Source organism: Bufo bufo, chromosome 6 (genome assembly GCF_905171765.1).
Source record: "Bufo bufo chromosome 6, aBufBuf1.1, whole genome shotgun sequence".
NCBI classification, from domain to species: Eukaryota; Metazoa; Chordata; class Amphibia; order Anura; family Bufonidae; genus Bufo; species Bufo bufo.
Window position 1 is genome coordinate 78495215 of NC_053394.1, and position 18355 is coordinate 78513569.

Below are 18355 nucleotides of genomic sequence, written 5' to 3' on the forward strand. Positions count from 1 at the left end.
AATTTGATTTCAAACTCCTTACCACACATTTGGGCCCCTAGAATGCCAGGGCAGTATAACTACCCCACAAGTGACCCCATTTTGGAAAGAAGAGACCCCAAGGTATTTCGTGATGGGCATAGTGAGTTCATAGAAGTTTTTATTTTTTGTCACAAGTTAGTGGAATATGAGACTTTGTAAGAAAAAAAAAAAAAAAAAAAATCATCATTTTCCACTAACTTGTGACAAAAAATAAAAAGTTCTATGAACTCACTATGCCCATCAGCGAATACCTTAGGGTGTGTACTTTCCGAAATAGGGTCATTTGTGGGGTGTTTGTACTGTCTGGCCATTGTAGAACCTCAGGAAACATGACAGGTGCTCAGAAAGTCAGAGCTGCTTCAAAAAGCGGAAATTCACATTTTTGTACCATAGTTTGTAAACGCTATAACTTTTACCCAAACCATTTTTTTTTTACCCAAACATTTTTTTTTATCAAAGACATGTAGAACTATAAATTTAGAGCAAAATTTCTATATGGATCTCGTTTTTTTTTGCAAAATTTTACAACTGAAAGTGAAAAATGTCATTTTTTTGCAAAAAAATCGTTAAATTTCGATTAATAACAAAAAAAGTAAAAATGTCAGCAGCAATGAAATACCACCAAATGAAAGCTCTATTAGTGAGAAGAAAAGGAGGTAAAATTCATTTGGGTGGTAAGTTGCATGACCGAGCAATAAACGGTGAAAGTAGTGTAGTGCCGATTTGTAAAAAAGGGCCTGGTCTTTAGGGGGGTATAAACCTGTGGTCCTTAAGTGGTTAAAGGGACAGTAAAAATATTTTTTTTTTTAGTTATGTCTGATGCTTTTTGATAATAAATAAATGTAAATGTATTGATGCTGTAATGTGGACCCCAGGCCTCTTTGATGTCCTGCAGGCTGGCGCTGTGGCAACATACGGTTGGTCAGGCAGCAGAAAGGCTCTGGGGCGGTCATTGTGTGCTCTGGAACTTTCCCCTTCACAGCCACAGCTATCTCTCTCTCCTACAGTGCAGACTCTGCAGGAGGCATTCCGTTTGCTCTCCGTCCTAATAGAAGTCTATGAGAATCAAAACGGATCCATCTGTCGACAGGACTTTGTTTTCCGTCTTGCATAAGGGGACCCAGACGGATCCGTTATGCTTTCTCATAAACTTCTATTAGGACAGAGCAAAACGGAATGCCTCTTAAAGGTTTCCGTTTTGCATTCCATTATATTCCGTTTGAAACTGAACCTATAACGGAATGGGATAACGCAGATGTGAACCCACCCTTAGGAATAGATTGTTTCTAAATACTCAAGCGTACCGAGGAAGAAAGGAAAACTCTTGAAAGCTTGTCTTTTAAGTATTAGGTTAGTACAATAAATTTGACACACTGTTGCAGAGGATCTGTGGATATTATATATATATATATATACATACATACACACATGCGCGCGCGTGCGGCGTGTGTGTTTGTGCTTTAGGGTGCACACCCTAATGCAATAGGCTGCGCATGACACAGGACTGATGGTAGCGCTCACCTTTTCTTCTCCGGACAAGCCTTTTTCCAGATGCCCCAAACAATCGGAAAGAGGCTTCATCGGAGAATATGACTTTGCCCCAGTCCTCAGCTGTCCATTCACCATACTTTCTGCAGAAGATCAATCTGTCCCTGATGTTTTTTTGGAGAGAAGTGGCTTCTTTGCTGACCTTCTTCACACAAGGCCATCTTCCAAAAGTCTTCGCCTCACTGTGCGTGCAGATGCACTCACACCTGCCTGCTGCCATTCCTGAGCAAGCTCTGCACTTGTGGCACTCCGATCCCGCAGCTGAATCCTCTTTAGGAGACGATCCTGGCGCTTGCTGGACTTTCTTGGACGCCCTGAAGCCTTCTTAACAAGAATTGAACCTCTTTACTTGAAGTTCTTGATGATCCTATAAATTGTTGATTGAGGTGCAATCTTAGTAGCCACAATATCCTTGCCTGTGAAGCCATTTTTATGCAACGCAATGATGGCTGCACGCGTTTCTTTGCAGGTCACCATGGTTAACAATGGAAGAACAATGATTTCAAGCATCACCCTCCTTTTAACATGTCAAGTCTGCCATTTTAACCCAATCAGCCTGACATAATGATCTCCAGCCTTGTGCTCGTCAACATTCTCACCTGAGTTAACAAGACGATTACTGAAATGATCTCAGCAGATCCTTTAATGACAGCAATGAAATGCAGTGGAAAGTTTTTTTGGGGATTAAGTTAATTTTCATGGCAAAGAAGGACTATGCAATTCATCTGATCACTCTTCATAACATTCTGGAGTATATGCAAATTGCTATTATAAAAACTTAAGCAGCAACTTTTCCAATTTCCAATATTTATGTAATTCTCAAAACTTTTGGCCACGACTGTACATCTAAAAAAAAGAAAAAAGATATTGAAAACAGTAAATAATAAACTAGTAAGAACATAAACAGTGAACTGAAGACCATCTGGTCATGTACACTAGAGAGAAGTTTGTAGTATTGCACCCTGTGTCTTGTCCGCTGTCATCACCTTTATTTGAACTTGAATGCACAGGATTTATGACTGTTTGGTGTCAGTTCCTCGTCCTCTGTGACTACAAGGTCATTTAATTTAAGACAACGCTGCTGAAAATATTGGTGGATGAAATGTCTTTTCCATTTTGCTACACAGCACACATAGTGAAATTTTGTAGAAGTTGCTCTGATTCATTTTTGTCTTTATTCCTGTAACTTATTACTAATCAGTCTTCCTGTCACTGAACTTTCCCCTCTCCAGTCTATCCTGAATGCAGCAGCTAGGGTCATCTGTCCAAGTGCTATACCGTTGCCCCTACTCTGTGCCAGTCACTGCACCGGTTGCCCATCCGCTATAGAATACAATTTACAAATCTCTCCACAGTGCTGTACCGCAATATATCTCCCATTTCCTCTCTATCTACAGCCCTATTGGCTCTATGTTTAGCCAAAGATCTAAAATTTGACAGAAATGTTCTTTCTATAGGAACCATGGGGGGGGGGGGGCTGCATGTGTAGTGTACGGGAACTGTAATACCCATCACTACCAAAGTGTCACTTGGTGTGCTGTCATCCCTCCTAATTATGGAGAAGTTGGTATATGTCAGTTTTATAAAATGTCATGTAATGCAATGTTATGTATTTTCATGTTACTGAAACTTGCATGTACAGGCCTGCTAGGGGTGTCATTCCAGCTTCTAGTCAATAGAGGGAGCTAGGGAGCCCTAGTTTATATAAGGCCCAGTCAGGGAAGTGCAAGCAGACGGAGTCTAGTGTCTGTAATCTACAGTTGGAGATTAGACAATGTCTGAGACAAGTCCAGGCCTGAAGCCTGCTGTCCAGGAGAAGATTCCCTCCTGAATTCCCATATGCAGAAACAGGAATATGTTAGATCAAGAACCTGAGGAAGTTTCCAGCAGCTGAGAGAGACAGAGGCAAAGATCAGGAAAGCCAGAGGTACTAAGAAAGACAGAGGAGGTACTTATAAAAGCCATAGCCAAGGATATAAAGCCAGAACTAGGTTAATGGGCCTTGGTGAAGAATTGCTGTATTCCAGGATCAGACAGAATTAGAGTGCAAGCTCCTGTGCTGCAAGTCCTGTGTTCAACACTCTGTAATTACCCTGCTATAACTGAATTGCCTGCATCGACCGAATTGCAAAATCGACTGTATGCTTAGGAACTGCATTTCCAATATTGTCTCTGCTTGCAAAACTACTAAAGTTCGAGTTCTGTTTTAAGACCACGTTTCCTCAATTTATTCCTGCATCCGCAAACGGCGTGCCACCGTTTACTTGGCACTGGCGTCACGAACTATCTTTACCTATACCTGCCCTTGCAGAGAGTCAGCTGTACCAGGTTAGTGTATATTGCACTACATCACCCAGAAACACCTATTGCACACAACTTGAGTACACTGCACCTCTCTTTTGGCGTCACGAACAGGATACGCACGCTTTCTAGTGCAAGAAGCGTGAACTTTGTGCCTTATACAGTTGCCCTGTGACCAAAGTGACAATTTGCCTGTTTATTGCAAGTGGACTTTGTGGACTGAAAATCATACCCAAAGTGTACCAAAAAACTCTAAAAAGCGCTGTGCAGTGTTGCGCTGCACAGAGGAAGAAAACCGCCGCATTGGAGTGTGGTTTTGTGGACTTTTTACAATCCTGCTGGCTGTCAGTGAATAGACAGCGTTTATACCCAAAGATGGCCGCTGAGCTGGCTGAATTTACTGCTGCGTCACCTTCATCCCGAAAAGGCGGGAAAAATTGGCGCCTTTCTGAGGAAAAAGCGGGAAGAAGGTCAAGGGCAGGCGCCACGGCTTATCTGGACATTTGCATGTCTGCCAGCATGGACACCGCCTTCCATATACTGGAATACCTGGGGGGCGGCTCCCCAGTGCAGTGGGAGGAGCTGGCTGCTGTAATTGACGCGACCCTATCGCTCTCCTCCGAAGGATCGAGCATGTTGGATAGTGAGCAGAGTGTTACTGCAGCGTCCGCACCTGAAATTGCAAAGATGACTGACATCGGTGTAGAGCCAGAAGAGGCTCCACCGGCCTACTCTCCGGGACCGGAGCAACCCGCCTGCCGCCCAAGGGAGAAAGAACCCGAGCCCTGCTATGGCTCGTGGAGGGACTTTTTCCAACCATCTTTCAAATGGTCCTCCCTGATGGCGGAGATCCGAGAGGCCGCTATAAAGCGGAATACAAAGACCAAAATCATCTATGAGGAACTAACTAAGACAATACATGAGAAGCATACGCACACCCAACCCCGCCTGGAAAGGAGAAAGGGAGTGGTGCTGTCATTTGACAAATCCCGTGGCTACGGGTTCATACAGGACTATCTAACTGGCAGAGACCTCTATGTGAATCGAAGGTCTGTCAAAAGAGACTACCTCCCTTCGTACCAGCACAGCCTCCGCGAGGGAGAGGAAGTGGAGTACACCCCTGCCGAGAGCCTACGAGGCCCTTATGCGACTGCTGTGACCCGTCCCAAGCGTGCATCTGAGGACTGGGAGGCAGAAGAAGGAGAAGACTACTCTGGCTGCGAGCGGGAACCGGAACGCTCTCCAGAGCCGGCCCATCACGCCTTTCAGGAGCGGAGCTCCTTCATTGGGCCCAATGTCTTCTGGCAGCCAACCGTGTTGGAGAAATGGGTGAGCCCCTATCCTTCCCCCGAGCTGCCTCGTCGGGAGAAGACCATATCGGAGCTGGAGCAGTTAAAAGGACTTAGTGCTACCTTTCAGAACATCCGGATGGGACGGAGACCAGACGCATCGCCAGAACCTGCAGAGGCCGAGTCCGCGTCATCGGTGACTGTACCTGCGCCGGCGGCGCCAGCAGAGGACAGCGACTCCGACACAGAGAGCATCGGTGAGCAGATCGTCCGGCTGGAGGAGAAGTTGCGGGAGTTGCGCAAGACATACACCGCCAGGATCCAGACACCGCCGAGGAAGGATGAGGTAAGGGTGCCTGTCACCACCCGTAGACCGCCTTCTGTTGCCTCCGCTCCGTCAGTGCCCCAGACCGGACCCGCGATTGCCGTAAACTGCTGCACCCAGAGCACCGGACCGCTTGCTGCGGCGGTGCCAAGCGCATTACACCCTGCAGTGATCATGCCAGGACCGGCACGGTCCACCAGAGGGTTCACCCCTAGGCCTTATGGGCCAATACCTATTAGGGGCCCCTTTACCCTACAGCTGCCCCCCAATACAGTTATGTGGGCACACCCTCCTGTAGAAGAAGACTACAGACGATACCTGCCAGCGGAGCCAAGTGGTTATGATATGCCACTGTAATCAGCCTGCTAGGCCTTTGATTTACTTCACTGCAGAAGTTTGATGTTAACCCTTCCAGGACAGGAGTCCTACGTTTCTGGTCCTTTGTTGCGGCTGCCAGTTTGTCCACGGCTCAGTGGTAGGTGTTGACCACTGAAATCACAAAGTCAGCAAGGCCACGTTTGTTTCCAGGATCTCCTGCCTGCTTTTGTTACCACACGCCAAGTTGTGCCTGTTCCTTTAGTTGCACTTTTTACCCTTTACCCCCTTTTCAGGTTGATCAGGGGTATTACAGCACTTGTCTTTGCTGTCCTTTTATTGTGCAACTTCATACTAAGGAACCGTGCCCGGAGACAGACTCAAAAGTACCTGAGCCTCTGAGATTCTTATTCTTTTAAAAGTAATGTGCCCAGAGATGGACTCCACTGCATGAGAGCCTCTGTGATTTATTAGGAAAATAGCCTGGGTACGGACTCATGTTTGTTCTTTGAGCCTCCAAGAACTTTTATACTGTTTTATCCATTTTGCTGTTCTATTATGGACTTATTCATTGTCATGGACTATCCTGGTTATAATGTTACGCTGTGCCAGGTCAGCGCCCCCGTTCCATTCATTATCCTGAGAGAAGAGAACGACGCCCCTTGTCACTACCCTTCACTTTTGCCAATTGGACCTGATGTAAATGCAGATGAATTACATGTATGTATGCCTGCATGTCTCTATTTTCTATTTCAGGTAGAGATTCCAGTTGGGCGACCCATGATGGAGTACGAGGTCGTACTCAGCTTAAAGCAGTGGGGTATGTAGTGTACGGGAACTGTAATACCCGTCACTACCAAAGTGTCACTTGGTGTGCTGTCATCCCTCCTAATTATGGAGAAGTTGGTATATGTCAGTTTTATAAAATGTCATGTAATGCAATGTTATGTATTTTCATGTTACTGAAACTTGCATGTACAGGCCTGCTAGGGGTGTCATTCCAGCTTCTAGTCAATAGAGGGAGCTAGGGAGCCCTAGTTTATATAAGGCCCAGTCAGGGAAGTGCAAGCAGACGGAGTCTAGTGTCTGTAATCTACAGTTGGAGATTAGACAATGTCTGAGACAAGTCCAGGCCTGAAGCCTGCTGTCCAGGAGAAGATTCCCTCCTGAATTCCCATATGCAGAAACAGGAATATGTTAGATCAAGAACCTGAGGAAGTTTCCAGCAGCTGAGAGAGACAGAGGCAAAGATCAGGAAAGCCAGAGGTACTAAGAAAGACAGAGGAGGTACTTATAAAAGCCATAGCCAAGGATATAAAGCCAGAACTAGGTTAATGGGCCTTGGTGAAGAATTGCTGTATTCCAGGATCAGACAGAATTAGAGTGCAAGCTCCTGTGCTGCAAGTCCTGTGTTCAACACTCTGTAATTACCCTGCTATAACTGAATTGCCTGCATCGACCGAATTGCAAAATCGACTGTATGCTTAGGAACTGCATTTCCAATATTGTCTCTGCTTGCAAAACTACTAAAGTTCGAGTTCTGTTTTAAGACCACGTTTCCTCAATTTATTCCTGCATCCGCAAACGGCGTGCCACCGTTTACTTGGCACTGGCGTCACGAACTATCTTTACCTATACCTGCCCTTGCAGAGAGTCAGCTGTACCAGGTTAGTGTATATTGCACTACATCACCCAGAAACACCTATTGCACACAACTTGAGTACACTGCACATGCAATGTATTTTGGGATTTATTCCTTTACATGTGGTATTAAATGGGTTGACCAGGCTTTTTCTACAGATCACATATCCTAAGGTTAGGTCATCAATATCAGATTAGCGCTGTCCGACACCCAGCACTCCCAGGATCAGCTTTATGAGGAGACGGTGCGCACGTGCCGCCTCCCTTCCCTCTTCCTGCTCTCAGCTGTATGTCTTTGGGACAGCAGCAGCGGACAGGAAAAGACAGGAGACTACAAGTGGGCACTGCATGTGCCGTCTCCTCATACAGCTGATTGGCTTGGGTGGCAGGTGTTGGAACCCCGCCGATCTGATATTGATGAATAGGTCATCAATATTAAAAGCCCGGGCAACGTCTTTAATAACATGATGACTTTATTCAACAGGTGCGGTATTAAAGTCTTATCAATTTTATATTGTTTCAGATGTTTTATTACTTTTGCACCTTTATTTATTTATTTTCAAAATAATTGGGTTTTGTGTCACCACATTCCAAGACCCAGAACATTTTGCTTAGGGCAAAGATGCATGGGGGCTTGTTTTTTTTATTTTTTATTTTTGCAGGAGTTTTCATTAGTACAATTTAAGCTTTATGATTTCTTTTTGGGGTGAATTATTTGCCTGTTTGTGCCCGTTATGCCAGATAGATGAGCATAATGTAGTGGGCATAGTGGAGGGAGAACACCTCAACCTGATTCAGATCTATCAGATACCAGAGAATAGAGGACAAGACGCAAGGGACAAAAATAATCTAATAAAGAGAACCCTAAATTTTTCATGAAGCTGGTTCTGGAGGAGCGAGGCTGCGTTTAAATTTTTGCAGTAAAGTCTCATGGTTATTTGTTACATGCCTGACCTCATGCGAATTGACCTAAGCTGTATGATTCTGGTATTGTGACATACCTGCAAGCAGGATATGACATGTAATAATATGTGTCGGTAGCTGGACTTCTGTTTTTCAAGAATCAATCTAAAGGCATGAAGTCTAGGAAAAAAATGAGCAAACTTCTGAAAATGTGTTTATTTTGCTAAAAATAGGAAGAACGAGAAATAAGTCAGATTATTCTTAAGATTGCTGGTGTTTGACCAAGCACATACAGTAAATTCCATAGAGATACCCATGTGTCTGCTATAAGACCGAGGGCAGTCCAGCAGAAGCTGTGCCCGATAAGGTTCCCTATTTTCAGAGTCACAACAATAGCACATAATAGCACATAAAATTAGTGATGTCGCGAACATAAAATTTTCAGTTCGCGAACAGCGAACGCGAACTTCCGCAAATGTTCGCGAACTGGCGAACCGGGCGAACCGCCATAGACTTCAATAGACAGGCGAATTTTAAAACCCACAGGGACTCTTTCTGGCCACAATAGTGATGAGAAAGTTGTTTCAAGGGGTCTAACACCTGGACTGTGGCATGCCGGAGGGGGATCTATGGCAAAACTCCCATGGAAAATTACGTAGTGGACGCAGAGTCGGGTTTTAATCCATAAAGGGCATAAATCAACTAACATTCCTAAATTGTTTGGAATAACGTGCTTTAAAACATCCAGTGTGTGTATACGATCAGGTATGATGTTGGCACTGGCAGTGGGCACACTACAGTCAGTGGAAGAGGGCCTGACACACTGACTGGCAGCAGGCAAGCAACTGAATTTAGACTACTGTCTAAAAATTAAATGCCTTATTTATCGGCAAGCTACTGTGCCACCCGGTATCAGTGGTTGGCACTGGCAGTGGGCACACTACAGTCAGTGGAAGCGGGCCTGACACACACTGGCAGCAGGCAAGCAACTGAAATTACACTAAAGTGTAAAAATTAAATGCCTTATTTATCGGCAAGCTACTGTGCCACCCGGTATGAGTGGTTGGCACTGGCAGTGGGCACACTACAGTCAGTGGAAGAGGGCCTGACACACACTGGCAGCAGGCAAGCAACTGAATTTAGACTACTGTCTAAAAATTAAATGCCTTATTTATCGGCAAGCTACTGTGCCACCCGGTATCAGTGGTTGGCACTGGCAGTGGGCACACTACAGTCAGTGGAAGCGGGCCTGACACACACTGGCAGCAGGCAAGCAACTGAAATTACACTAAAGTGTAAAAATTAAATGCCTTATTTATCGGCAAGCTACTGTGCCACCCGGTATGAGTGGTTGGCACTGGCAGTGGGCACACTACAGTCAGTGGAAGAGGGCCTGACACACACTGGCAGCAGGCAAGCAACTGAATTTAGACTACTGTCTAAAAATTAAATGCCTTATTTATCGGCAAGCTACTGTGCCACCCGGTATCAGTGGTTGGCACTGGCAGTGGGCACACTACAGTCAGTGGAAGCGGGCCTGACACACACTGGCAGCAGGCAAGCAACTGAATTTAGACTACTGTCTAAAAATTAAATGCCTTATTTATCGGCAAGCTACTGTGCCACCCGGTATCAGTGGTTGGCACTGGCAGTGGGCACACTACAGTCAGTGGAAGCGGGCCTGACACACACTGGCAGCAGGCAAGCAACTGAATTTAGACTACTGTCTAAAAATTAAATGCCTTATTTATCGGCAAGCTACTGTGCCACCCGGTATCAGTGGTTGGCACTGGCAGTGGGCACACTACAGTCAGTTGAAGTCGGCCTGACACACACTAGCAGCAGGCAAGCAGCTGAAATTACACTAAAGTGTAAAAATTAAATGCCTTTTTTATGCAAAGTCCTGTGCCAGCCGGTATGAGTGGTGGGCACTGGCAGTGGGCACACTACAGTCAGTGGAAGTCAGCCTGACACACACTGGCAGGCAACTAACCTTAGATTAAAGTGTAAAAATTAAGTGCCTATTTTTTAAGCAAAGTCCTGTGCCACTCGGTATGACAGGGGTGGGCACTGGCAGTGGGCACACTACAGTCAGTTGAAGTCGGCCTGACACACACTAGCAGCAGGCAAGCAGCTGAAATTACATTAAAGTGTAAAAATTAAATGCCTTTTTTAAGCAAAGTCCTGTGCCAGCCGGTATGAGTGGTGGGCACTGGCAGTGGGCACACTACAGTCAGTGGAAGTCAGCCTGACACACACTGGCAGGCAACTAACCTTAGATTAAAGTGTAAAAATTAAGTGCCTATTTTTTAAGCAAAGTCCTGTGCCACTCGGTATGACAGGGGTGGGCACTGGCAGTGGGCACACTACAGTCAGTTGAAGTCGGCCTGACACACACTAGCAGCAGGCAAGCAGCTGAAATTACATTAAAGTGTAAAAATTAAATGCCTTTTTTAAGCAAAGTCCTGTGCCAGCCGGTATGAGTGGTGGGCACTGGCAGTGGGCACACTACAGTCAGTGGAAGTCAGCCTGACACACACTGGCAGGCAACTAACCTTAGATTAAAGTGTAAAAATTAAGTGCCTATTTTTTAAGCAAAGTCCTGTGCCACTCGGTATGACAGGGGTGGGCACTGGCAGTGGGCACACTACAGTCAGTTGAAGTCGGCCTGACACACACTAGCAGCAGGCAAGCAGCTGAAATTACATTAAAGTGTAAAAATTAAATGCCTTTTTTAAGCAAAGTCCTGTGCCAGCCGGTATGAGTGGTGGGCACTGGCAGTGGGCACACTACAGTCAGTGGAAGTCAGCCTGACACACACTGGCAGGCAACTAACCTTAGATTAAAGTGTAAAAATTAAGTGCCTATTTTTTAAGCAAAGTCCTGTGCCACTCGGGATGACAGGGGTGGGCACTGGCAGTGGGCACACTACAGTCAGTTGAAGTCGGCCTGACACACACTGGCAGGCAACTAACCTTAGATTAAAGTGTAAAAATGAAGTGCCTTTTTTTTAAGCAAAGTCCTGTGCCACACGGGATGACAGGGGTGGGCACTGGCAGTGGGCACACTACAGTCAGTTGAAGTCGGCCTGACACACACTAGCAGCAGGCAAGCAGCTGAAATTACACTAAAGTGTAAAAATTTAATGCCTTTTTTATGCAAAGTCCTGTGCCAGCCGGTATGAGTGGTGGGCACTGGCAGTGGGCACACTACAGTCAGTGGAAGTCAGCCTGACACACACTGGCAGGCAACTAACCTTAGATTAAAGTGTAAAAATTAAGTGCCTTTTTTTAAGCAAAGTCCTGTGCCACACGGAATGACAGGGGTGAGCACTGGCAGTGGGCACACTACAGTCTGTGGGCCTGCAGCTCCTCACACACAGGCAGGCCAGGCAACTGCAATATGTATATAAAGGAAAAAAAAAAAGCAGACTAATGTTGCAGCCCTAAAAAGGGCTTTTTGGGGTGCTGTCAGGACGCTGTCCTTACAGCAGAGATCAGATGAGTCTTTCAGGACTGGAGTGGACACTGAATTCACTAGCCTAGCTATCGATTTCCCAATTAAATCAGCAGCAGTTACAGTCTCCCTCCTCTCACTAAGACTGCAGCTTCAGAATGAATCTAAAATGGATGCTGTGCAGGAGGTGGGAGGGTCTGGGAGGGAGGGTATGCTGCTGATTGGCTGGAATGTGTCTGCTGACTGTGAGGTACAGGGTCAAAGTTTGCTCAATGATGATGTATAGGGGGCGGACCGAACATCGCATGTGTTCGCCCGGCAGAGGCGAACGCGAACAAGCTATGTTCGCCGGGAACTGTTCGCCGTCGGATAGTTCGGGCCATCTCTACATAAAATGAGATGAAATTAATTTGAAGGTCATGCCACTCAGGTGATGGGATGGACCAGGGAACATCTACGCTGGATGAGGGACCAGTGGGCTTCAGTGCTTTTCACTGATGAGCAGAAATCATGGCCGTCAACAATGTTGGAGATGTCAAAGAGAGTGCTATGCATCAGCCACTGTGGTCACCAGACAAGCCTTTGGTGGTGGTGAAGTTACAGTGTGGGCAGATGTGTCTAGTCAATACAGAACTGCCGTACACTTTGTCAATGGTACAGTGACAAGCCCATACTACTTGAATAACATAATTAATCCAGTCATTGTGCCTCTGCATGAATAACACAGGCCTAAATTCATCTTCATGGATGACAATGCACCAGCTCATCGAGGTCGCATCATTAGGGAACAACTGCTGGACTTTCCAGACCTGAGTTCCATTGAAAACCTATTGTATCGGCTGAGTCGCTATGCAGAGGCTCGTAACTCTGTACCCCAGAACCTCAATGATCTGAGAGTCACCCTTCAAGAAGAGTGGAATGCCATGCCTCAGCAGACAATAAGTTAACTTGTTGCTCAAGGCCAATGACAAGTTAGTGAGACATTGACATTTTTTGTGGGGGGTATACCCACCACTGGTGTTAGTTTTTGTTTCAATACATTGAGATGAGGAAATCACTAGTGTTGGGCGAGCATACTCGGCCGAACACCGCGTGTGCTCGAGCCAGTGTATTTAAATGTAATTTAGTATCTATTTCTGAAAACTTTCTGCCAGGATTTGAACTCCCAAACCCATTGTACATTATAGGCAAGAACTTTAGCCACTCAGCTATAAAGCTGAATGCTAAACTGTATCAGAAAAACCTCATAGTAGTTTCTAATGTAGTGAGTATTCCTATTCAGCAGAAAACTTATTTTATATTTTATATAGTGTAGTGGTTAACGTCCTTGCCTCTAATGTACAAGTTGGGGAGTTCAAATCCTGGCAGAAACATTTATATATATAAGTTTTTAGCCATTATATATTTAGAATATATAATATATTATAATATATGTAAATATATTATGTCTAAAAACATCAGTAGTAGTTTCCCACATATTATGCATTCATATATATCAGAAGTATGATTATATATATATATATATATATATATTATAATAATCACAGGTCGGCACTGCTGTATGTAGTCACGGTGCACGAGTCTATGGGATGGCGTCCCAATGTAGAATCAATAAGAAAGACCGGCACTCGCTGTGGATAATTCTTTGTATTTTATTCAGTCACATGTACAGGCAATAAGTGACGCGTTTCGGTGCTAGCGCACCTTCCTCAGACTTATCATCATACAAAGAACATTTCATGTTTAAATAGAGCGCCCAAACACAGGGAAATGACATCACACAGAAAACCACACCCATCAATCAGTGTAAAACGAAAACATGTGAGTTCATAGTAACATTCCTTTAAATTCACTTTATATTCTTCCTTCCTTCTTTCTTCCTTCCTTATGTGCGCTATAAAGAATGTATAGAAAAAAATTCCCTTTATTTTCTTTTTCAAAGAATATTTTTGAACAAAAAATATTATTTTCATTATTTTATTTTTTTATTTTTTATTATTATTTATTTTTTATTTTTTTATTTTTTCACACTGCACAATTGCAATATTCAAAAATATAAAAAATTATAGAGAAATTATTATCTTGAAAAAAATATATTATTCTGACAAGGTGATCTATCAAAGGAAGCTTTGTACATTATACTCACGATTGAGTCCACGGGGCTCAATCGTTTGTAATCGATGTATCCAATAAGCTTCCCTCTGAAGCAATAATTTGTTCCTATCTCCACCCCGACGTGGAAGGGGTACACTGTCTATAATCTGGTAACGCAACTGTGCTACTGTGTGTCTATGTGCATGGAAGTGGAATGGCACAGGAAATAATAAATTTTGCTTTCGGATGGTAGACTTGTGGTTACTTAGTCTGTCTTTCATCCTAGTAGAAGTCTCTCCCACGTACAATAGACCACAGGGGCACTTTAAGATGTATATAACAAAACGACTATCACAAGTAAAAAACATTTTTATAGGTATGCGTTCACCAGATTGTGGATGTGTAAAATGTGTACCCTTAATCACACTAGAGCAGTGTACGCAATTCTGTCTGGCCTGAATTGAAATTCACTCTGCATTTTGATGTACATAAAATTTCTTTCCTAGACACGTGGGTAATCAAGGGAGAAACAGGTGATTTATACACGGATTTATTTACAAAAAATACAGATCGGAATAGCTTACTCATGTATACTAGCAACCATCCAGCAGCCACAAAAAAATCCCTCCCCTTTTCCCAATTTCAAAGGGTTAAACGCATAGTGGGTAAAGCTGAATTATGCAAGGAAAGATTAGATGAAATAAGTCAGAAATTTAAGGATAGAGGTTATCCTGACCACTTATTAAAAGAACAAAGGAACCGAGTTGAGACAAAACAACAGGATAAGCCATTAAAAGAACCACGGATTCCACTTGTAATTCAGTATCATCCATGGTCTCAGAGATTGAGAGGGATAATAAACAAACATTGGAACATAGTGTCAAAATCTTACCCACAAGTAGTGGAGTTTAAACTACCACCTATGATGTGCTTTAAAAGAGCTAGCAATATACGTGACAAGATAATAAGGGCGGACATTGGAAGCAATAAAACTGCATCTATACAGAGAGTACTGGCTACTCCCAAAATGGGTACCTTCCCTTGTTTAAATTGCGTACACTGCTCTAGTGTGATTAAGGGTACACATTTTACACATCCACAATCTGGTGAACGCATACCTATAAAAAAAATTTTTACTTGTGTTAGTCGTTTTGTTATATACATCTTAAAGTGCCCCTGTGGTCTATTGTACGTGGAAGAGACTTCTACTAGGATGAAAGACAGACTAAGTAACCACAAGTCTACCATCCGAAAGCAAAATTTATTATTTCCTGTGCCATTCCACTTCCATGCACATAGACACACAGTAGCACAGTTGCGTTACCAGATTATAGACAGTGTACCCCTTCCACGTCGGGGTGGAGATAGGAACAAATTATTGCTTCAGAGGGAAGCTTATTGGATACATCGATTACAAACGATTGAGCCCCGTGGACTCAATCGTGAGTATAATGTACAAAGCTTCCTTTGATAGATCACCTTGTCAGAATAATATATTTTTTTCAAGATAATAATTTCTCTATAATTTTTTATATTTTTGAATATTGCAATTGTGCAGTGTGAAAAAATAAAAAAATAAAAAATAAATAATAATAAAAAATAAAAAAATAAAATAATGAAAATAATATTTTTTGTTCAAAAATATTCTTTGAAAAAGAAAATAAAGGGAATTTTTTTCTATACATTCTTTATAGCGCACATAAGGAAGGAAGAAAGAAGGAAGGAAGAATATAAAGTGAATTTAAAGGAATGTTACTATGAATTCACATGTTTTCGTTTTACACTGATTGATGGGTGTGGTTTTCTGTGTGATGTCATTTCCCTGTGTTTGGGCGCTCTATTTAAACATGAAATGTTCTTTGTAGGATGATAAGTCTGAGGAAGGTGCGCTAGCACTGAAACGCGTCACTTATTGCCTGTACATGTGACTGAATAAATACAAAGAATTATCCACAGCGAGTGCCGGTCTTTCTTATTGATTATATATATATATATATTAGTAATTACACATTTATTTTGTGCCATACATTTTTTACAATTAATAAAAAAAAAAAAATTAATCTCTAGTTCTGAGATGTTTCAACCATGATTTGAACTCCCAACATTTCACATTAGAGGCAAGGATGTTAACCACTACACTATAGAACTACATGTTAACCTGCACAAAAATATAAAATAAGTCTTTTGCTGAATAGGAATACTCACTACATCAGAAACTACTATGAGGTTTTTCTGACACAGTTTAGCATTCAGCTTTATAGCTGAGTGGATAAGATCCTTTCCTCTAATGTACAGCATTGGGAGTTCAAATCCCTAAGCACTGACTCCATATATCAGGCATCCTCAAACTGCAGCCCTCTAGCTGTTGCAAAACTACAACTCCCAGCATGCCCAAACAGCCTAAAGGTATCAGCCTACAGCAGAGCATTGTGGGAGTTGTAGGTTTACAACAGCTGGAGGGCTGCAGTTTGCAGATGCCTGGCATATATGGATATAGCTATATATGGAGTCAGAGCAGGGACTCCTAAGCTGAACTAGAATGCTGACACCCTCCCCTCTTCAGAGCAGGGGGTACCTGGGGTTCTCCCTTTGACTTCCATTGTGCTCGGTCGAGCATCGCAAAGTCTTCTACTTGAGCACACGAGCACTTTGGTGCTTGCTGAACACTAGAAATCACCATTGCATGATTCTACTTAAATGCCCTACTTTCATTATATAATGTCACTTTTGCGTGACCTTTTTATGTTTTCAATAACTGAAAGCCAAATAAATATCCCTAACTTTTTGTGAGTAATGTATATTTAAATATGATACAGTATACATTAAGATGGTTTCATTCAATTTCTTTTTTGCAGCTTTTTTTTTCCCGGGCACAACAAAAGCACCAAGGCCGGATGTGAAATATTGGCCAATGTGAAATTATATAACACCCTACAAACAATACATTTTTGTAGTACCATTTTAAGACAGTTTTCAGGTGCTTTTGGTCGTTTGGTGTGTGTGTTTTTTTTTTATAAATCACTGCACACTCTGGGAGTGGTATTTTTTCAAATAAATTTCTGTACAGAAAAAAGTCCAAAAAAAAAACACGCAAGTAAAAATGTGTGACTAAAAATAGCCAACTCAAAAAAATGCTTCCAAAAATGCATGAATTTGATGGTGTTTCTGACAAGCCAAAAAAACACAAAGAAAAGAAAGTAGCATGACAGCATACAATTTTTTTTTATTTTTTTAAAGATTTGGGGGCATATTTCGGTATGGCTTAAAATGTCCCAAGATTTAGGATTCAACTGTGGGGAGGCATGGTAAATTGTCAATAATTTAGTCAAACATACAGTATGTGCTGAGTGTCTGAGAAATGCCCACTGAGGACCAAATGAGGACAAGTGTAAATCCTGACATAACCGCTGCTATTTAGACAAGAGCAGACGACATGCAAACATTTGCTATTGATTGATCTTTTTGTCCTTTATCTCAGTCACTAAATGCCTTATATGGTACGAAACCTACAGTGCCTTGAAAAAGTATTCATACCCCTTGAACGTTTCCGCATTTTTTCACCCATAAACTAAAATGTATTTTATTGCCATTTTATGTGATAAATGAACACAAAATAACAATTATATGTGAAGTGAAAAGAAAATGATACATGGTTTTAAAAAAAAATTTGTAAATAAAAATCTGGATAGTGTGGCATGCATTTGTATTCAGTCCCCCTGAGTCAATACTTTGCAGGACCACCTTTCGCTGCAGCAGTAACAGCTGCAAGTCTTTACCAGCTTTCAAAATCTAGATGGTGAAGTTTTTACCCATTCTTCTTTGCAAAATAGCTCAAGCTCAGTCTGATTGGATGGAGAGCGTCTGTGAACAGCAATTCTCAAGTCTTGACGCAGATTCTCAATGGGATTTAGTCCTGGACTTTGACTGGACCTTTCTAACACATGAATATGCTTTGATCTAATTCTAAACCATTCCCATGTAGCTCTAACTGTATGTTTAGGGTCGTTGTCCTGCTAGAAGGTGGACCTCCGCCCCGGTCTCAAGTCTTTTGCAGCCTCTAACAGATTTTCCTACTGGATTGCCCATCTTCCCATCAGCTCTGACCAGCTTCCCTGTCCCTGCTGAAGAAAAACATCCCACAGCATGATGCTGCCTCCACCATGTTTCACAATGGGGAACATGTGTTCAGGGTGTTAGTTTTCAGCCATACATAGCGTTTTGCATGTAGGCCAAAAAGTTCAATTTTAGTCTCATCTGACCAGAGCACCCTCTTCTACATGTTTCCTGTGTCCCCTACATGGCTTGTGGCAAACTGCAAATGGGACTTCTTATGGATAGCTTTCAAAAATGGCTTTCTTTTTGCCAGTCTTCCATAAATGCCAGATTTGTGGAGTACACAATTAACAGTTGTCCTGTGGACAGATTCTCCCACTTGAGCTATGGATCTCTGCAGCTCCTCCAG